The 23,221-nt window shown below is 40.3% G+C and overlaps 1 protein-coding gene and 1 long non-coding RNA gene across 2 annotated transcripts in view; one reads left to right on the top strand and one right to left on the bottom strand.

The window, feature by feature from the left end:
* The window catches only part of LOC138921380 (uncharacterized), a 45,925-nt gene that overhangs the window by 6,097 nt on the left and 16,607 nt on the right, over positions 1 to 23,221 (bottom strand). The gene's annotated exons all lie outside the window — the stretch shown is intronic.
* PTER (phosphotriesterase related) overlaps positions 1,924 to 23,221 on the top strand; it is a 56,576-nt gene continuing 35,278 nt past the window's right edge. The window contains exon 1 of the mRNA XM_001498128.5: positions 1,924 to 2,082. The gene's annotated coding sequence lies outside the window, so the exon portion shown is untranslated. The remainder of the gene's footprint in view (positions 2,083 to 23,221) is intronic.

Genomic DNA, 23,221 nt, shown 5'->3' with positions numbered 1-23,221 from the left:
GAATTTGCATGAATTTCTCTCCCCTGGTGTGAACACACGTGCTCACCATAGTTTGAAAAAGTTCCTGAAATAAAACTCCTGCATATTAATTTGAGGTTTCTTTGATGCTGCTTCTTTCAGAGAAATAAAATCTAGACTAGTTTCTCTTTAACACTATCTTCATTTTGAAGGAGTAAAGCCATAGAAAAAGAGCCTGCTTGTGAAATCCATCACAAATCTTGCACAATGGGTGTAATGTGGGCGGTGGAGAATTTAGTAACTTTCATAAAGAAAAACTGAAGTCATTTCTTAACATGAATCTTGTGTATAATTTCATGTCTAGCAGCACGGACTAGTAAAATACAGAACATTATAAATAATGGACTTCTAGGTCTCTCCTTAACAACCATTGTCAGGTACACATTTATATGGCTTCATGGCTGCAGCACAGGCCATCAAAGTGGTAGCCAGCACTGAAATCACTCCGGAAGCCTTCCTTGATCCATCTGTTCATTATACAATCTCGGTATGAGCCCCACTTATTCCTAGCAATATTCAACTCTCTCAATACTCCTCCCTCTGGAGTTCTTAACCTCTACATTTATTCTTGTCTCACGCACCCCTGGGCCCTATTTTCAACCCCTTCCCTCTTCCTTAGATTTAAGTAGCCACCATCCTAAGGACAGCTGTCTTTTCTCCCTGCTTATCCCTTACCAACCAACTTCTCATTCTTCTACTCTCCTTAAAAATCAAAACACACACACACACAAAAACCTTTATTTCCTTTTCTTCTCTTTTTCTGAATTAAAAATATTAATGTATTTCCTAGCCTCCTATCAAAGTGCCCCACTCTCTATCACAAAAGTGTGATGAGTTGGGTTCTAGTCCTGGCCTTGCCCAAGGCACTTCTCCTTCCGAGTCTGTTTTCTTGCCCGTAATTGGAAGCGAAATTGATCCTACCACATGTAGGCTGTTCTAAAAATTAAGCAAGATAACATATACAGAGTACCTACAGTAGCAGGGTTGGCCTCAGGAAACATTTATTATTTTTATTATTAAATGTTTACCTTCCTTTCAAAAGACACCTGGAGGTTCTTCCATCTGAGTACACTTCCTTTTTTTTCTTAGAATTCAGGATGAAATCAATTGAATATAGTGTAATACTAAAAGGTATTACTCTGTATTGTGACAAGTGCTCCCAGCACCATGTTTTGAGACAGACTCGCCCATATTCACCAAGCCAATCTGTCGCATGAGGTGCTGGAACCAGTTCAAGTGCTCCAGGAGACTCTTATTTTAGCGATGAGAAACCTCAGGCCCAGGGGCATGAAACAATGGAGGACTAACCCAAAGTTGTCTGTGTTCAGGATGGTGAGCCAAAATCTTTTTCTGACAACAAATGCCGGGGCACCCCTCCGATTTGTTAGTTTGGAGAAAACTAAAATAGCTACTCAAGCCTCCATGTTCCAGGCTTTTCTACGGAGAACTGGGATCTGGGGGAAACGCAGCTGCTTCCTTTCTCCTTGGAGGTTCGAGCCCCTAATCCTTGCCACTCAGCGAACCAGAGAGAGATGAGAAACCTCTGCTTCCAGGATATTTGGAGGGTATCTACAATAGACTCATGCGCGGAGGAAGTGGGCTTCAGCCCAGCGGCTGAGCGGCCCCTACAGCTACAGGCCTGCTGCGGGGTCACGGGTAGGGCAGGCAGGCTGGAGCCCAGGCTTGGCCCGGAGGCGGGCGGGGCACTGCTGGGGCCCCCGGGCGTGGCCGAGAGTCAAAAGCGAGGCCTGGCTGGAGCCCACTGGGAGTGGTCTTGGACCGGCGCGAGGCTTGACAGGCACTACTGGGCGTGGCCTAGGGCCGGGCAGGGGCGTGGCAGGGGCCGCAGGGCGTGGCTTAGGGCCACGGTGGGGCGTAGCCCGTGGGACTCGGCCCAGGGACACAGGGGCGGGGAGAAGACGCCGGAGGGTGAAGTGGGAGGGGATCGGGGAGAAGTTACAGGTCCGGGAAGTTGGCCCTGGCGGTCCCGGGGGAGACGGCGGCGCGCAGCGAGCGGAGGGCAGGTCCCCAGGAGCCGGAGCGGGCGCGGGAGCTGTAGGCCGGGTAGGAAGGGTGGGGTCCCCCGTGGGGAGCTTCGGCGACCGCGCTCTGCGCGTTAATCCCTGCAGCGAGCTCCGCCCTGGGGAAGGAGGTTGAAATCAGCCCGCGCTTTGGGGAGCCTTTCCCCAAATGCTGGGGACGCTGCAAAGACGGGGATCGTGAGGCCGCGCGAGGCCTTGGGGACTGGCCTGGGCGTGGAACTGGTTGCCCCGAAGTGTAATGTCTGGCGAAGCCTGACTTGAAACCCGAGGCCCAGAGTCCGGGCGGAGCGAGGCCCAGGGGCCCCGCGTGGCGCTTAGCTCAGTGCTGCTCGGCACAAACGCTTCGGGTCGTCGTCGGGCAGCTGCGCCGGGGTGGGGCGCGTCTTTTCCATGCTGGTTCTCCTTTAATAAGCTTTGAAGCCGTACCTCTAAGCCTTGTGCCGCAGCTTTGCCCTTTATGTTACCGTCTCCCGGTTTTTCTATCGTAAAGGTATTCCAAACACACTTAGGTGCGCCTTCCCTATGGACGGAAGCATGGTATTTATAGAAGCGAGGTGGTGACATTTGTGAAGGCGCCTCAGGCACAGTGATACCTCCGAGGGGGCACGTTTACAGATGAAAACTTCCGCTTGTGTAAAAACACGAGTCCATTCGTTCTTAGAATCGCCGATACAATGGAGGAAGCTGACAAGCCTGTACTCCTATCCTGAAGGATCACACATTCTTTGTTACATAGAATGAACGTCAGGAAGAAAAGAGCTCTAAGACTTATGACACCTACTTAGCCAGTTACATTTTATTTTGCATACACAGTGGGGGGGGGGGGGTATACAGCAGTTATCCTAAAGGCCCTATGTAATTCCAGAAATAACCAACCACCTTCAAAAAGAAATCTCAGTGCACACTGCAAAGAAAAAGATAAGACAATTTGCTGACTGTTGATAGCAAGAGAGCAACTTAATTTTAAAGTGATAATTCAAACAAAGTTCACGAAGTGCTACTGTATGAAGTTATGTTTTCATTTGTGGAGGCTAGATGTTGCTTTATTGTTATAAAAGCAGGTCACACGAATTTTTTGGTTTCCTGGTGCATATAAAATTAGTGTATACTGTAGTCTATTGAGTGTGCAATAACATTATGCCTAAAAAAAACAATGTACATACCTTAATTAAAAAACACTTTATTGCTGGGGCTGGCCCTGTGATCTAGTGGTTAAGTTCAGCGAGCTCCATGCTCCACTTTAGCAGCCCAGGTTCAGTTCCTAGGTGCAGACCTGCACTGCTCGTTAACAGCCATGCTGTGGTGGCGTCCCACATACAAAAATAGAGGAAGACTGGCACAGATGTTAGCTCAGGGTGCACCTTCCTTGGCACAAAAAAACTATATTGCTAAAAAATGCTAACCATTGTCTGAACCTTCAGCAAGCTGTAATGTTTTTGCTGGTGGAGGGTCTTGGAAAAAAAATGCAATATCTGCAAAGAACAATAAAATGAGGTATGCCTGTGAATAAATATATATATTTTTAATATACATAAATATTTATATATAGTCTTTTTTAATTTTCAGCATCCTTCCAAGTTTTCCAATACAGAGGAATGTTCATGGGTTCATTGTTAGGAGATAATTCTTCTCAAATATAATTATCCATAGATGCATTTCAGAAATTATTTTGTCACCAAAGGACATTTGAAATGAATCATCCATACTTACCATTGACTCAGTTTTTTAAAGCAGCTTCAAAGAGTATTTTAAATATGATTTCTTGGCTATCCTATTTCAGAGCCAAGAGTGTCAGACCTAGGTTTTGCTCCCAGTGTCTTGGAGGCAATGTGTTTGCTTTTTGCCTCTGACTGACACAGAAGGGAGCGGGCGGCGGGCAGCGTTTTGCTTTGGGGAGAGCTGTGCTGCCTTCTTAGGGATGTTGGCTATAAATTCACTCTCCCTAGAGCTTAGCAATCAAAGTTCTTCCCCTCTCTCACTCAGACGAGTGATATGATGATGATAAATGGCTCGGACATGACTGCCCCAAGCACTAGCGTGATGAATTATGTTGTTTAGGGCATGACCAAAGATTCTCCATTGTCAGTCTGCAACCCTGAATATTGGCAGGATTCATAAAGAGCCTTCTGCCAATTTTGGCCTTCGCTTTGCATATTAAATTCTGTGTTTCCACAGGTCATGTTTCTTAGTTCTTAATCATCTCTGTCTTTCCCTGAATTCACTTATTTAATCAACCTTTTGTTTTTTCTGTTCCCTACTCACTAGAAGGGTGGAGTGGTCTCACATTTGTGTTCAGTAAACATTGAGTCTTTCTTCACAGAAACTGTTAAAATAGTAATTAGTAGTCCTTTTCACTAAATCCAGAGTAATAACAGCTTATCTTGCAGTGGCTTAATTGGGTAATTATTTAGTGTTTGAAAAGCCCTTTGAAGAGAATATTGGTAAATACTGTTGTTAATTTAATGCTCCTTTGTGTAACTGAAAGTCTGCTGCATCCACGAAATCCTCAGTATTATTGTCTACTGACAAAGATTTCTTTCTTAATTTTGCTTACTATTTTCAAAATTATATATGTATCGATTTGTGAAATATTTAAAATATTTTCATCAACTCTCCAAGTTATCATCTTTATACCATCACATTTCTACATGTCAGCTATGACATTCCTTATATATCTGAAAAGTTCCGTTTTATCAGTTGTGCTCTCTAAAGTTTGGAGGAAATATACAGCTGGACCCTCCAGTTCAGGGATATTTCACATCCTACCGCTTCTACATATGTCGTGTGTGGTATGTGCTTTTCAGCAAGCTTTCCTATTAAGTGCTGACAAATAACTGAAATAATGATTTATTTACTCTGAGTCCATGCACTGAGCAATCACCTGATTGTCATCAAAATTTGTCAACAAGGGTTAGATTGCATTGCACATGCCTGGCCAGCCCTTTTGATGAATTTTCTACTTACTCTATAGACCCAGAGCCCCTACATGTAATTAAAGGCCACTTCGTAGCCTGGATTAGACATCATTACTGACTGTATGAGTTTGCTAGGGTTGCCATAACAAAATAGCACGGACCGGGTAACTTCAACAACAGAAATTTATGTTTTCCTAATTCTGGAGGCTAGAAGTCCAAGATCAAGGTGTTGGGAAGTTTGGTTTTATACGAGGCCTCTCGTGTCCTCACATGGTCTTCCCTCTGTGTTGTCTGTGCCTTAGTCTCTTCTTCATTTAACTACACAAAATAGTCACATTGGGTTAGGACTAACCCAGCAACCCTGTGTTAACCTAATGACCTCTTTAAAGGCCCTGTCCCCAAATACAGTCACATTCTGAGGTCCTGGGAGTGAGGTTTCAACATATGAATTTAAGGGGACACAATTCAGCCCACAGTACTGACCTACAGTAATAGTGGTCTCTGAAAGCTACCCCTTTTGGAGTTATTTTCTTTGATCATCAAATTTGAGCAACCAAATGATGACTACAAATCTTTGGAGGGTCCACTTAGTTCAGGAACTTCTCCTTACCATTACGTGGAGGACAGCTTTATGCTTGTGACTTAAAACATTGAAGTCATTAGCTAAAAACTGAAAAACCTGAAGCAACATTATTAAATGAATTCTATAAAGCTGTTCACCATAAAATGTATATAATCAAGTAGACCTTGCTAGCGGAAATTATAACCATGCAAATATTTGTTATTACAACTCACAAATATTTCTACCCAAAATTTCCTGTCTGAATCAAGAACTTGCTATGACTAGTCCACATACTTGTGCCAACAAAAAGGGCAACAGGGGGCCAGCCCAGTGGCGCAGCGGTTAAGTTCACAGGTTCTGCTTTGGCAGCCTGGGGTTGGCTGGTTCGGATCCCGGGTCTGGACCTACCCTCTGCTTGTCAAGCCATGCTGTGGCAGGCATCCCACATGTAAAACAGAGGAAGATGGGCATGGATACGAGCTCAGGGCCAGTCATCCTCAGCAAAAAGAGGAGGCTTGGTGGCAGATGCTAGCTCTGGGCTAATCTTCCTCAAAAACAAAAAAGGGGGCAACAGGATATAGAGTGTGCTGTGGTCTTATCTCACATCTTCTCCCTAGAGGGTGACATCTTGTCTCACATTGTTTAAATGTGCTCTGCGTTATTGCTTCCAGATTATCAACTGAAAATGTCTAAGAAAGCAGAAGGGTCTCTGAAGAGAGTCAATGAGCCTGAGAAGCTAGAAAAGCTTTCACATTTGAAGAAATATTTGGAATGTGAAAGCATCAAAGACCTCAGTTTGACCATTTCCTGTCCACCTCTACCACACAGCCTATAGTTGATTCTGGAAAGCTCTACAAGGTTCTGGAAAGCTTTACAGTGTTCCTCCAGAATAGAATAATAGTGTTGTTTTTTTTTTAAACATTGGCACCTGAGCTAACAACTGTTGCCAATCTTCTTTTTTTTTTTTTATTCTTCTCCCCAAAGCCCCGCAGTATATAGTTGTAGATTCTAGTTGAAAGTGCCTCTGGTTGTGCCATGTGGGACGCTGCCTCATCATGGTCTGATGAGCAGTACCAAGTCCGTGCCCAGGATTCAAACTGGCGAAACCCTGGGCCGCTGAAGTGGAGCACGAGAACTTAACCACTCGGCCACGGGGCTGGCCCCAGAATAATGGTGTTTTTTTAATTCTAAAAGAAAAATATCTTTTGTAGTTAATGAATAGCCAGAAAATTCTTAGAGGGTTGTTATGTTGAGGATATAAGAGTAAGTAATATTTGGGATAATTGGTTGGCAGTTTTGAATGAACACCAAAACATTATTTTCCCTTTAAGAACTGTTTTTATTGGAATTTATTGTTGAAGCTGTGTAATGGATACACAGGAGTTCATTATAGTGTTCCCTCTACATTTGTAAACTTTTGAAAATGTCCATATTAAAAAGTTTAAATAAAATAAAATAAAATGTCTATATGGAAAAGTTTAAATAAAATTTTTTAAAAAAGAAGAAATGAACGAACTATATAGTTTCCAATAATGCAAAATTTGATACCATCACGTTTTCAGGAACAGATTAAATTTGAATAATGAGATATGCATGCACATGTAAGACGACGCACAGGTAAGCAGAGTGTGGGTTTTACTACCACGCTCCATTGTTAAAAGCCTTACCCAGGAAAGGCTACAAGAGTGCTAGTTTTGACCTAGATTATCTGACACATGGTTTTATTTATCACCCCCTGGTGTAGGGCATGTCTGTCACTTCTGGTGAGTCGGTTTCTACCAGTTCTAGAGCTTCCCGGGCTGCATTTTCTCCAAGTCCAGTCTTTAACTTCAGAGACTTTCCGTTTGCCCCTGTACAAATCCCTTTCACACAAGTCAAGAAGAGGCCACCCACTTCCAACGCACCATGCCGGGCTAATGCCTTCTGCCCAATGCTTTCTATAAAAATGTCCTCCACCATTGCAGGAGAGATCTCTACAGGCCGACACTAGGCAAGAAAAGATCTCAGCTCAGAGTCCTTCAGAGGAACGTTACTTCGAAGCCCTGTCTCCTGCCTGTCACTGCAGGTCCCCATCCAGCTTCTCCCAGCTTCCACATGTAGGATTAGGAATTGTCCTGGGCCTCGCCTTGAGTCTCCCTCACGTCTCTGCACAATTCTAAGGCCGGATGTAGATTCCCTTTTGCTTCCGTGTTGCTTTGAACTTGCCCCGTTATCATTCGGGAAAGCACATCTTCAAGGTGTTCTTTCTGCTGGGTAACTCAATGTTTTGGAGCAATTCGGTACATAAAAAGTAAAGAATCTGCTCTTTTAAGTACTGACGTTACTGAGACTTTGAGTTTGCAGCCATATTTGATCTGGTGGGTGTACGGGGAGGGTGAAGTTTCCAGCAAATGGAGGGGCAGCGCCCCATTTTGACATTCTTCATTCCTCCCACGGATTGTCTTTTCACTTTTTGTCTATTAGTGTATTTCAGTAGAAAGAGAAAAACATCTCTCAAGCTAAAAGATCCAAGTTTAATATGATCTCATTGAAGATTCTATATAGTTCTATATATTCTTGTTTATGGAATTTCATTTAATTGTTAAATTTAAAATATACAAAAGAACATATACAGTTTCTAGCATTAGGAATACTTCATGGACCTTTACTACTACTAATTTGTGATATGGTGAGGTCAAAACGATTAATTTCTAAATTCCTTTGCTTTTTGATAGCCCAAGTAAGAATTGTAAAAGATTTTTTATGTGGATTTTTCATAATACATTATTTAGGGATACTATAGATTTTTGTGAACCTGTTTCCACTTCTTTATTTCTATTTTTGTGTTAGTAATACCTTGGCTAAAATATGTTTTCAGTAATTATTTCTATATAATTTAATGGTTTTTCAACATTAGCATTAAAGGAGAATTTCTTTCTTTGTTAGTTCTATACAAAGAATGATGTATTAAACTTTAGAGTTTATTCTATAAAAATTAGAAAGCTTACCAAATGGCCGTACTATGTCTGACCATAATGTCTTGATCCATATTCTTTATGTGACACGTATTATCATATTTCTATTTTTAAATCAACATCATTTAAAATGTCAACAATTATAGGATCAATAAAAAGGTCTGAAAGTTAAAAATGGAGAACAGGTTTCTCTGCCTAATTAGAAGTCAAGATTATATTTCTGATGAGTTGGGGGGAATCTTACCCCCGGAACAGGAATTAGTTCTTTAATAGGCCAGAGAAATTAAATGTGTTACAAGACATTGTAGGGATGTTAAATGTCCTTTAATTTTCATACACTCAGTATAATATTCATCAGAATGAAGGAATAAATTCATCATTCATTAATATTCATCACATTTGTCAAATTTGATTGATTCTTATGTCATCCTTAAGAGTGTTTGCTATGCCTTTGCTCTAATTATTTAATATTTTTCTTTAAACCAACACAGTGTTTTACTTCAGCCTCATCCCTTCAATAATGTCCATGAAATCACTGGCTTGCAACGTCTATTACTTTTTTCTAAAACACATTAAAAATAAATAAGTATGTGTTTAAAACATTTTTAAATGCCCATGTATCACCTAAAATCAGTTGGAACCACTAGTGGGAAATATATCACACCTTCTGAAGACACCGACAAAAACCAAGCAGATTATTGTTGATTATTTTTCACTTATCTCGCCATCCACTAAAGAATATAATAATTCTTGGTTGTAAGGTTGGCACAAAACGGTTTTCAGAATAGTTTCTGTACTTGTACCATGATGATTAGAAAATGTTGAAACTATATGTATGTGTGTGTGTATGTATATGTGTGTGTATATATATGCACACACATACACATATGTATACACACACACACATATACACATGTACATAGATAGATAATGGATTGTTTTAGCTGTTATTTGAGAAATAGCCAAGAGTTTTCCATTGCTGAGACAGTACCATTTATTTGAAGGCTAGTTGAAGCCACCATTATTTTATACTAGTGCCTCTATCTTACTCTTATTCATAAGCAGTTTAAAGAGTGATAATTAAAAAGTAACAATCTGGGTTGTGAGGTATTTTTATTTCATTCTTCCCTTAGTAATACTCTGTAGTTTATAGTAAAGTAAATACTGTAATATGGTTTCTTAGAGTATAGTTTGCCCGGATGGGAGATCAGAAATGGAATTAACATAGAGAAAGATATGAGTAGGTTTCACATTCCTAGTATAGAAATGTTCTGCCTCATTTTCCACTACACGTCTCCCCGTTCATTTAACATCTAAACATGGCAAACTAATGGGGAGCTGGGGCCAAGGTTGTGTAGGGGTCATTTAACAGCTCTTCACTTAGAATCATAGAGCTTGTATCTGGAAGCAACTTTGGAGATCAACTCATTCAACTCGTTCGTTTAAGAAAACTGAGGTCCACAGACTAAGTGATTTGCCCAAAGATGGACTTTTAGCATATCAACTTTTTAGTAACATTTATGCAGTTGGCAAAGTTCTAGCTTTTCTTCCTAATTGGGGAAATAGTGATGTGTTCTTAAGAGCAGTATGTTGTCCCAGCTGGGTGCATTCGTCCATTTTTTTTTTTTTTTTTTTAAAGGTGCAGACCACTGTAGAACCAGATAACATGGAGGAGTGCACTAGATGATGCCCAGCATGCTTTTTTTTTTTCTTTAAAGATTTTATTTTTTCCTTTTTCTCCCCAAAGCCCCCCGGTACATAGTTGTATATTCTTCATTGTGGGTCCTGCTAGTTGTGGCATGTGGGACGCTGCCTCAGCGTGGTTTGATGAGCAGTGCCATGTCCGCGCCCAGGATTCGAACTAACGAAACACTGGGCTGCCTGCAATGGAGCGCGCGAACTTAACCACTCGGCCACGGGGCCAGCCCCATTTTTTAAATACAGTAAGTTAACATTAATCTTTAGGGACACTCAACATATTTTATAGCCACTATTGTTTGTATCAAATAAAAGGGTAACCTCTTGAATATTATCAGGAATCACTTCTGTTGCCTTTAATACGTTTGAACGAGAGTAGTGTCAAGATATATTTTACATAATAAATAAAATTTCTGTTCTTAGTGCACTTAGATTCAAACATCCTGAGTTCTTGATTTTCTGGGGGTTTTTTTGTGAGGAAGGTTGTCCCTGAGTTAACATCTGTGCCAATCTTCCTCTATTTTGCGTGTGGGACGCTGCCACAGCATGACTTGATGAATGGCGTATAGGTCTGTGCCTGGGATCCGAACCTGCAAACCCGGAGATGCTAAAGCAGAGCATACCAACTTAATGACTATGCCACTGGGCTGGCCCCATTGGTTTTTAATCTGTATGTCTAATAACAGAGCAAATAATAAAAACTGATAATCAAATGTGATAAAAGTAAGTTTCCATATGAATTCATAGTGAAAAATGCATGAAATGAGTTAGTATGAAGAATAGGCCAAGAAGTGAGAGTTTGGTTTCACATGGTGCCTAAACAAGAACTCAAGGAAGAACAGGATAACAGGTGCCATCGACTTTACCTATGAAGTTAAAAATAACTCCTAAAGAAAGGATAGCTAATTGTCTTTATGTAATAAGTTTATATTGCTCCACAGCTTGTTGGTGAAAGTAGCCTTGAGCTCTTAGAGAGCAGATCTTTATCCTCATTGTGTTCCAATTTAAAATGTATTATTACTTCTTTTCGAAAACTGAGCCATGGAGTAGTTCTGAGATCTCCCAGGCACACACGAGTCGAGAAAGGGAAAATTAGCAATCGCTACCCCTCGGAATGCTGTGATTTGCCATAACCAAGAAGGCAAGCGAGTCTTTAATAATACAGGACACATTGCCAGTTGTTGATTGCTCTGCTGTTAATGCTACTGGAGAGGACTTATTCCAAATCTGCTCTCTGTGTTTTCAGACCCACAGCAGCTCTGAAACTGGTCCATTTTTTTCCAGTCACGTTAATTTACTCACCCATCCTTAAACATTTATCGAATGCCCGCTATGGGCCAGTCGTGGTGCTGAATGCTGGCTGTGACATTGTTCTCACTTAAACGTTGAGAGGGAGGATTCCTGGAGAGTTATGACAGTCTGTTTGCAGTTCTCCTGGGGTGTCCCCAGAGCGTTCCGGAGGATTAGAGGCCCCTCAAATGAACACATTCCCTGCCAGTCTCTGCAGTGTGTGCCATTTGTCACTGACACAACATAGTCATTCTGCACCGTGGCTTCAAACTAAGGAGAGTATTGGGGGCTAGGCAGTGCTTTTCTGAGCAGGAGTTTCCTTTTTCTGGCCTTTGACCCGATGCTTCAAGAGAACATCTCTGCTAGTCCTTCTCTTAGCAATAACGAACAAGGTTCGGCTTCCACTCTATGCACTGAAACCAGTAGAGATCAGAGGAGCAGTTTCCTGCCTATAACCTGTTCTCGCTTCCTCCTTGGGGTGGCGCTGTGTCTGTGTCCACCACTAGTGTCTTTGGTGGCCTTCCTTCTTCCCTGAGTTAGTGACTACAAAGACGCCAGCTGGACTCTTAGGAACCCTGACAACATGCACCCCCATTTCTGCCACACAGTCTTTATGTTTAATATGTTTAACCCTTTAGTTATTATCAAACATTTTCCCTTCTGAACACTTTATTTATTTGCTCTCTCCCCTATGTAATGCCAGTTACTTCAGAGTACTTTATCATAAGAGTATTAATTGTGTTTACCTATATACTATATATATAATTTGTTGTAAACCTGATTAAATTATAAACTCCCTGAAGACAGGGACCATGTCTGCTTTTTCTTTCTATACCACAGAGAAGGGCTGAGCAAATTTATTACTGTTGCGTGAATCCTAAACAAACAAAAAGGAAAAACAAGCCAAAACAAAAAATTTACATCTTGTGAAAGGACAGCTATTCAATTAAGGGCAGTATGGCAAATCTTACTGCAAGATGCAGTGACATTTTGAGAAGAGAAATGCTTTACTGCTGAGCATCACTTTTTTTTTTAAGCTTTCATATCATAACAACATGGCTCCATCACAATTAATCTTATATGGTAATGCAGTGACAACGAGATGATTTCTCTGGGGAATCTATGCTAATACTATTAAAATGCTCTTACAATGTCAAAATGATTGCAGTGGAAGCATGTGGGGACTGTGCTTATGTGATTATGATATTATAGTGATGGGCGATTACCATAGGAAACTACTAATTCAACTCTGCGGGGACTTGCATTATGAAGCCATTATAACATGAGATTATAATGACACAATAACTGGGATGCACATTCGTGAAGTGAAAACTAAAAGCTAATTTGAATGCAAGTAGTATTTCCATTAAGTTGTAATTAAACACTGAAAGCAAAGCTTGTTTAAATTTGAGACAGAGACATACAATCCAGAAATGAAAACTGGGGGTGAAGAATGCACGCCAAGTATGAGCTTAAGAATGGCTGGAAACCATGTATAGCTCTGCCCTTTAGTACTTACGAGGTGGGAAGCTCACATCCAAGTGGCCTCCCCAGACTTTCTCCCTCTCTGCTGGCCCTCGTAAGTAACCCAAACCAGGATCAGGATACAAGAATCTTGGAGCCAACTCTCATTTCTACCACTCCCACCACTTCACATTGCAAGCCTTCTTGTTTCATTTTGAAGTGGGCGTGATAGTACCTTATCAAGAGACTAAAGCAAATTAAGTAAACTTTTTTATATACAACAAAATTAATCCATGTTCCAAATCAAACTAAACAGATAATGAGCATAAAGGAGAAGATGAGAAAAACTAAAAAACATTCTACTCTCTAGAAATGACCAGTATTAGTATCTCTGGGTATTTTCTTTCACTATTCTGTATGCATACTATACACAGTTTTTCTTCAAAAATAGGTATTATACAATACTTTTAAAATCTTATTTATTCATCCTGTCCCTCCCAGTTGCAAGATCTATTCTTATCCAAGAGAATCCAGTTGATAAATTTTTGTTTGTCTGTAAAGGTCAGCTCAAGCTGGACGATTTTACATGCCACCCGGGAAGCTCTATTTTATTATTGGGAGTAGTATTTGGCAGGGTTTATGCTCTGCCTAGATCAGCTACAGGACGGTTCTATAGTAAATTCCCCAGATTCTATTAGCAACACTGTAGGTACTTCATTAGCCCTTCTCTCTGTTAAAGAATCAATAGTGCATTTGAGAAGTCATAAGAGTTCTAGTTTGTTCTCAACTTATAATTATTATAGGGCTTAGGTCAACATAAAGATAGATTATGAAAAACTAGGAAAACTTAGGAGCTACTGAACTTGTTAGATATCCTCCTGCATTTGCTTGTTCAGATGGACACACAATAGCTAATATATACTCCCTCCAAATTATGACTCAAAGTGGTTATTACTCCTTGGTTTAAATATAGTTAAGATGAGCTTTTTGTTATTAAGTATTTAGTTCACATTTAGATACGCTGTATGCTTTAGAGTTATTTTTATTACCCCTTCTTGCAACAACCAATTTAAGTAGGTAAGTTTAAATTACTTGAGTCCTTATTTTTATAATTAGGAAAAGGAAAGCACAGTGCAATTAAGTGGCTTGCTTCCTGTTATCCAGTCAACAGTGGAGTTGCAATTCGATGTCCTGGTCCTGGATAATTGTAGCTTCTTCCGTAGACCAGTGAGTGATGTTACCTCTGCATAGTCCTTCCACATTAATGGACACCAGGATCGCTTAATGTGCTGTTTATGGTAAATATCCACATGGTTAAATATAAGCAACACTAGCCTGACAGGTTGAGAGACTGGGTTCTAGTCCAGGCTATTTGGCCTTCAAAAGATCAAGGATTCAGTTTTTGCATCTAAAAATGAAGTCTTTGAATTAAACAATCTCCATAGTCCCTTCCAGCTCAAAAATTCTGAGATCAAATAGTAATTAACATCTGGGGCCGGCCCTGTGGCCCCGTGCACACTCCGCTTCAGCAGCCCAGGTTCATGGGTTCAGATCCAGGGTACAGACCTACACCACTTGTCAGCCATGCTGTGGCAGTGACCTACATATAAAGAAGAGGAAGACTGGCACAGATGTTAGCTCAGGGCTAATCTTCCTCAACAACAACAACAAAAAGTGATAAAGGGGCCAGCCTCGTGGCCGAGTGGTTAAGTTCGTGGGCTCCACTTTGGCGGCCCAGGGTTTCACCAGTTCAGATCCTGGGGATGGATGTGGCATCACTCATCAAGCCATGCTGAGGCGGCATCCCACATAGCATAACCAGAAGGACCTACAGCTAGAATATACAACTATGTACTGGGGGGCTTTGGGGAGAAGAAGGAAAAAAAAAAGATTGGCAACAGATGTTAGTTCAGGGCCAATAAAAAATAATTAACATTAATTGAAACACATATTTTAATGGTAAGTATTATGCATTTTAATATTTACTATTAACAAAAATACTTATTTTTACCTACTTAAAAACCATTCATCCAAATTCAAAACCATACCTTACTTAGATGCATTTAATAATTTGCTGTGTTTCAGCAGATTTTTAGTTTGACTTACAATTGTCTTTTTTATTTAGGAAACTAATTAAAATTATTAAAGTGGCAGATATAAATCTAATCCAAAGAAGAGATTAAAATTATAGCCCTTTGGTATACCTGCAGTATTGTTAAAGTACGGTTAGAACTACAATGAAGGTGACCTCTGCTTACATAATTGTACAGATAATTGTATTGAATAAAATTTAAAATATATGACATTCTGTGAATTCTTAGGAAGCAGGTGATAGCAACGATTGAGGTATCAAGTTAAAATATAGTGCTAGAAACCTTTCTAAATCTTTTAGGGCACCTTATTTTTATGAGGAAAATAAACAATTACATTCCCTTTACATTCAAATGGCAAACGTGTGCGTAGGGATTAGTTAATGAAAAATTTGTTATTTGGCTTTTGGAAATTTTCCTGATTTTGTGAGGCTTTTTATCCTGAGAATTGAGAATTCCATCCAAACAGTTTTTCTGGCATTTCAAAGATTGGGAAAGAGTGATTATTGCTCTATGACACATGTAGTTATTACAGATTTGCCCTTGATCCTATTGTAGTAAATCAGTTTTCAGGAGTAGAAATAAGCTGTTTTTTACTTTATTTTTAGTGCATCCCATACTAGTCTTCCCCCCCTCCCCAAAAGCTTTCTGTGTCTGGTGCCACACTCTCTTAGGACCAGGCAAAATTTGTTACCTTGCCTTCTTTTCCAGACGCATTTGTAAAGCCTATCTCTAAAGCAATTTTTCTCAAACTTAAGGGCGCACAAATTCTCAACAAATTTTTTTTTTTTTTGAGGAAGATTAGCCCTGAGCTAACATCTACCGCCAATCCTCCTGCTTTTTGCTGAGGAAGATTGGCCCTGAGCTAACATCCGTGCCCATCCTCTTCCACTTTATATGTGGGACGCCTACCACAGCATGGCTTGCCAAGCGGTGCCATGTCCGCACCCGGGATCTGAACTGGCAAACCCTGGGCCACCGAAGCGGAACGTGCGTAGTTAACTGCTGCGCCACTGGACTGGCCCCTCAACAAAATTTTTGATTCTGTGTTTTCATTTTTATGATAATCTAAACAACTCTGAGCATATTCTGGATCAATATAACCATCTTACAACCAAATATTGCCATGGGATTTCATTATTTGTATCTCCATTTGCTTTTCAGACTTCAATGATACAAAACTATTACCTAAAACCACAGCATCTATCTTTTTTTATGATTTTTTTTTTTCCAAACTGCAATCTCTGTTTCCCTGGGAGCCATGACTGTATTTTCTGGGACATCAGGAGGTAGTTGATGGAGAGAGCGGTGCATAGCCTGGAAAAGTGGTTTGAGCTCCTTAATTTCCTTTATTAGAAGGAGAGTTGGTTTATAAACTAGATCATATATGATAACTGCATGTAGGTTTATTTTTCAGAGTCTGATTTTAGAATCTCTCCCACTATCCTAAGGGTAGAACCAAGAGTCAAGACTTGATCAGTTTTCTGGTCTTTTCCATTTTTTCTAGCCCTACGATTTGTACTGTCTTTACCATAACTAACTCTCCTCCCAGCATGACCTCCTTAGGACCAGGGCCCACTCATCTCTCTGTTGCTGAGAGAAGTATGTGGATACAGGAAAGGAGGCTGAGACAACTCAGCCAAGCTTCTGATAAACCAGCCAATCAAAGCCAAGAGATTATACATCATGATAAATTGGGATTCTTGTCCTGTGTTCTTTTGCAGGAAAAGGGCAATGCATATTTTCTTTGGTGCACGTTTTAGGTGTTCATTAGTAAATGTTGGTTGAATCTCAAAGGCAAAACCTCAGAGGTCATGGTTTTTATACGCTATTTTTAAAGGCCTCCCAGGGGATGTTTACAGATCCAACAGCAGCAGACTGCCTTCAGTGAAAATGGAAGCTAGCTCATCATCCTTGCCTGAATAACAGCCCCATTTCCTCATTGGTGAAATGGGTACAATAATAATAAAAGTGGATTTCATTTCAAAGTGTGTCCTATACTTTGTGACTCACCTTCTGGTGGTCCCTTGCCTATTTCACAAGGACATTAGGAGATTTAATTAACGTGCAGTGTGCCTTAAGCTCTTCAGAGAAACACACAGCATTATCACTGTAGATCATACTTTCCATATTCTATAATCTGTTGAAGGTAATGAAACCAGCAATATAGAAAGCCAGGGCTTCAGTGCAGAGTTCATGAAGACATACTCATACAAGGTTATATGAATAGTGGTCGTCATTGTTTAGAGAGTTGAGTTCAATTGCTGAACTTTCTAATTGTTCTAAGTATTTTGATTTAATTTTTTCCCAGCAGTATTCAAGTCGTGCTGGTTTTAGTCAACTTTTACAACTTTCTAATTTTGTTTTCAAACTATGATTGAGAAAAGTACCTTATACAGCTATCATTCTAACACTTTTGTAAGTTAGAGGTGGGGGGGGAAAGAGTGCTCATCCAGGCTTCCTCTCCCCTGAAATGTATTCCTGCTCTTAGAACCAGTAACGAACAATGAAAATTGTTTTAGTTTCCTAACTCATCTCCTGGCCTCCTGTCTCCAGCCTTCAGCCTGTGCTCAGGCCGCCCATTCAATTACCATCCCAACAGGTCTCATCCTCTGGGGCTGGCCCATCATCACTGTTTTCTGCTATGGACCTGACGTGCAACCTGTGTATGAGCCTCTACAGATTGCTTACCAATGCTGAAACATGCCCTTCATTGCTCATGCCACCAGAATGCCGCCTTGTAAAAATCCTCTTACTGTTTCAGTTTCGCCTAAATGCCACCTCCTCCAGGAATCCTTCCCGATGTCTCCAGTACTGGTGAATGTTGTCCAGACAATACTCCCCAGAGTGCTTGCTTTGTACCTCTTTTCTAACATTTTCTGCACTCTGCTTTATATCATAGGTGTCCCACTAATATAAAGAAAATATCAATCTTGCATTGAATGTTCACCACATGCTGGGCACTGGGTTGGGGCCCTTCAGCCTCCTGCAGCAAGATTTTTCCTTTTTAATCTTTGTTTCATCCTCCTTGGGACATAGTAGGTCCTCAGCAAACATTTGCTACATTGAATTGAGATGAACTCAGGCGAAATTTGTGGGTGCCTGGGAAGCAGGCTCCGTGATGTTGCCTTCCTGTGCTCTGAGAATTTAAGGCCCAAGCTATCCCCTCAAACCTAGGAATCAAAGCTGCTTTTCTTAATATTTCGAGAAGAATGACAAGAGCTGATCACATGGCTATAAAGAGAGGCCACAATGCTAATGAAACATGAGATTGCTTTTGACTGAAATTATGTCCCATCGGTGTGGAATTGAAGGGTGGATAGAACTCAAACTGCTCATTGGTTGAACAGATATTTATTGAGCATCTGTTCTTGCCAACACCTAATACAGCTCAGAGTTGGTAACTACTTTTCTGTGTGTGGGAATGGAATCAAAGTGGAATGGAATCAAAACAACAGATAGTTATACATATGACTCCTTTTCATTAAATATGGCTTAGCATTTCTATCAAATATGGCATGGACACATGGGGTCCGAGTAGGCAGCAGGTCATGTTTTGGAAGTCACTAGAACAGGGCAAGGGGGGCTAGGATGAGGCCAGAAGAGCCTCAAACTCTCCTTGCAGTGGCTCTCAGACCTTTTTTGCACGACTACCATTTTTTACACCAAACAGGCTAGGTCTGACAGTCTAAAAGCACATACATGGCACTGATTCTTTTTAACTCTGAATTAGCTAAGTAGGGTAACGAAAATCAAGACTTTTGCTAAGAGTCTACTATGTGGTCTTCAAAATAAAGGATTTGAGATGATTTTATGGGAAATATCTTTTAGACAGATAGTTTCTCATGAAACTAGAAGGCTTCCTGTTGTTCGAGGAAGATTATTTTAAAATTAAACTGCCTTAAAAAGAAATTAGTGCAGATGGTCCATACTTTTAAAAAAATTAGCCTAAGAGCCATTATCCAGCTTTACTCCTTGTAAAGGAGTAGCTGCAGCTGAGAATCACTGCACTAATTTTTCTAAGTATTTTTAGTTTTCTAATTTATAATTGGCTTCTACCAATTCTGATAAGAAATCTCCTTGAAGATAAAGTCACCTGCTGTTGTTTATACATGCTCGAGTCTCCCTCTTATTAAATAAAGGAAAGTTAAAAAAAAAAAAAAAGCGTATGTATTCCTATGCACTATTGTCTTGGGTGCAGAAGAATAAGCTAAAATGGCGTGTTTACTACATTCTGAGAGCTTGGAGTGTGAAGATATAGGAAAGTTGAAAAAACAAACATGGCATCAAAATCTATGGATTTGGGGGAAATACTTTCCATGCTTTTTAATAATTTTTAGCTGTTTTGACTCAGAGAAATATTGTGATATGTCATAAAAGGGTTGTGCTATGATCTCAGAATTATCTATTGTCAGAAATATATTAAAGAAATATTCCAGGAAAAAATTTTTTGGCCCTTTTCTAATAAGCGTTAACCTGTTTTACTTCTCTGGTCCTGATTCTACTTCCCTGTATAATTTCCTTGCTCCTTTCCTTAATATTTGTTTTCTCGACTTTATGTGTCTTTTGTGCAAATTACCTCAAATCCTTTGTGGAATAAGGCTGGATTAAAACAAGCCAGCGTATAAATGTTAATCAAGTACTAACTATGTGCCAGGCACTGCAGGGGCTGCGGGCCGAGAGACAGACATGGACTCAAAGTCTGATGGAGAGTCGTGAACGTAAGGAGTGAGTGTGAAGGTGCGAGGAGAGAACTTAGAATCAGCATCTGACCCAGACTGCTTGAGCAACAAGGAAGGAACATCAGGAAAAGCTTCTAATTAGCAAAGATGCCAAAGCCCCATCCTGAAGGCCTAATAGAAGTTAGCCAGGGTGGGAAATGGGTTGGAGAAGCCAAGGGGGAGTGAGCTGGATCTGTAAACTCAGAAAAAAGAGGCAGAGACGCATTCAAAGACCTTGAGACAGGCGCAGACATGTTGACTATCTCCCATAGGCCCTAACTACCTGGCCCAGGTCTCAAACTTAAGGAATCAGTTCATTAAGGAATGCTCAATAAGTATTTGTCAAATCTATGATAACTATTTTTTTATGGATAGAGAAGCAAGATGCTAAAGGGTTAATCTGTGGGAGGCTTCTGCAGAGAGGTAGATTGGGTTATGGGGAGAAGGTCCCCCAAGGGCCTTGTGACCAGGAGGGGTTGTAGAGAACGTATCTAGGGACCCAAGTCTAAGGTGCCCTCAGGACCAGACAAGCTTGGAAATAGAGAAAGCTTCTGAGGAAATGATACTAAGTTGAGAAGTTAGCCAGAAAATCAGTGAGGGAGAAAACACAAACTGAAATTTGTAGGAATACCCTACGGTGAAGTCTGGTTTTGTGTGTGTGTGTGTGTGTGATGAGGAAGACTGGCCCTGAGCTAACATCTGTTGCCAATCTTCCTCTTTTTGCTTGAGGAAGATTGTCCCTGAGCTAAGATCTGTGCCCGTCTTCCTCTATTTTGTGTGTGGATTGCCACCACAGCATGCCTTGATGAACAACATATAGGTCTGCATCCAGGATCCAAACCCACAAACCCCGGGCAGCTGAAGTGCAGAGCAAGAACTTAACGACTACGCCACCAGGCCAGCCCCAAGAATCTGGCATTTTTAAGTAACTGAAAGGCCAGGGAGCAGAAGGATCAGAGAGAAAGGGTAGAGTGTGGAATGAAATAAGTTTTGGAGAAGCAGGCAGGAACTAGATCATGCAGTGCCTTATAGGTTATGCCAAGTATTTTGGACTGAATCCTAAAGGAAATGGGAAACTTTTAGGGAAAATTTTTAAGCAAGGCAGAGACGTGATCAAATCTGTTTTATCAGGATCTCTAGTCTATGGAGAACAAATAGGAGGGGGACCCAGCGGATAGAAAACTGTTTTTATTTCATCTTTCTTATGTTTTTCTGCTAGCCTACTAAAGGCTGTTAACTCTCCTTAAAAAAAACAGATTCTTTTTATAGTTTTATCCTTATGTGGTTTATCTTTACTTAAAATTTATTTTGTTTTATCCCTCTTTTTCACTTGTAAATAAATGATGACCCACGCTTCATAATTTCTGACATTTTCTCATGAAGTGTCTCCTTGACAACCCCTTATCTGCACTCCTAACCCCACACAGGGTGTACTCAATAGTGGGACCTTGGTCCTTGTGTGACTTGATTGTCATAAGAATTCCTCAGGCTGCTGAACCTTTTCCAAAATTCTCACTGGGCTCGAGGACTGCTGTGAGAGTCAAGATCAGCCCATGAAGGACTCGGTCAAACAGCTCGAATTAAATCAGAGTGGACCATAGCCACTGCAAAGGGATGGAATTTGATCAGAAATATTTGCACATGAACAATATCAGATTTCAGGCATGACCAGCAATTAGCAATTCTGTGATAACAAAGAAGAATCTAAAATAGCTCTTGAGTTCATAAATCTTTGTGTGTTTCAGTTGGAGGATTCAAAATCTATATTCTATTGTTTTACATGTGACATTAGCATAGGCATCAGATAGTTTACACTGGTAAGATTGATCTTTTCCCATTTTACCCTCTGTTACTGATTATAAAGGAAAAAGATAAACGTAAAAAACTGAAAAGTACATTAAATCGTAATGAAGAAAAAAATGGTCTGTCTTTACTTCTTCTTCCCCCCAAAGATACATATAACATTTTAGTATTTCTAGTTAAGCTCTATGTATCTGTAGATATATACACTCTCCATACATTTATAATACTTCCAATACAGTTTTGTATTTTGTTTTTTCACACATTATAAGAGTATTTTCCTAGGTCATTAAATATTCTTTGAAAATACAACTTGAATGTTTGCATAATGTCCCATCATATGTGTAAACATTCCCATATTATGAGATCTCTTGGTCATTATCCTAATAATGCGACAATGAAATCTTTTTTTTTTGAGGAAGATTAGCCCTGAGCTAACATTTGCTGCCAATCCTCCTCTTCTTTTGCTGAAGAAGACTGGCCCTGAGCTAACATCTGTGCCCACCTTCCTCTACTTTATATGTGGGATGCCTACCACAGCATGGCTTGTCAAGCGGTGCCATGTCCGCACCCAGGATCCGAACCAGCGAACCCCGGGCCACCGAAGTGGAACATGCAAACTTAACCGCTGTGCCACCGGGCCAGCCCCACCACAATGAAATCTTTGTGTATAAATATTTTTTACATGTATCTAAATACTTTCTTAAGACAGATCCCCAGCAGCAAAGCGAAATTTTAAGACTCCAGATACATATTGCTAACCTGCTTTTCAGAAAAGATGAGCATGTTGGCATCTTTGCCAGTGTCACTATGGCAGGGCTGTCGTGTTGTCACACTATGATCTTGCTTATGTTTCACAAACCAGTCAGTGATCCATCGGTCAGATTTGTTCTAACTGCCTCCCAAGTGATGCTATTGCACCCCCACAACATGACCACTTCTGCCACCTTTTAGGACCACATTGCCATTAAAGTGGAAAGCTTTACTCCTGAAGTATGAAGCTAGATTTCTACTCATGAAAAATTCTAAGTGATTATTTGATGTTTCCTGTGTTGCAAGTGTAAGTTAATTTCCTTACAAGTGTTATGCCTTTTAAATGTTTTTATTATTTAGCACTGTCGACACAAAGCTGAAATCAAGCATCTCTCTCCCCCCACCATGTCTTGAGGCTTATCTGGCCACAGTAATTCCTCCAAAAAATCCCAGTTATTTGATATTTGGACATTTGAAGAGCTATTTGAAATTTGGACAGTTTCCCATTATGTTGTATCCTCTGGAAATTATTTTCAAGAAATACATCATGCTTTAGGGTTTAGTTTGTAGGCATGAGGATTTTGTGTATGTAGCCACTGCCCTCTTCATTTATCACTCAGAAGGAATAATTTAAACTAGACTGTCACATTTGTTTGTGTATAAAAGAAAAAGTAATTATTTGTGGGATATTTTAGTCCAATGGGATTTGAAGTCTGGTTCTATATATTTTTGTTCCAGTTCCACTTTCAGACTTCAACCAAAAAAAAAAGAAAGGGAAACCTTTAATTATATTGGCATTTCAGAGTCATGGTAAATTTCATTTTATTCACTTTAGAACGAAACTTTTTCACTCTTTCATTCTTTAATTAAGGCATAAACTAATTCCTTTCTTTTTCTATACTCAGTTCAGTTCC

This window comes from Equus caballus, chromosome 29 (assembly GCF_041296265.1).
Source record: "Equus caballus isolate H_3958 breed thoroughbred chromosome 29, TB-T2T, whole genome shotgun sequence".
NCBI lineage: Eukaryota > Metazoa > Chordata > Mammalia > Perissodactyla > Equidae > Equus > Equus caballus.
The sequence above is the reverse complement of the archived record's forward strand: the minus strand, read 5'-3'. Positions and strand labels throughout refer to the sequence as shown.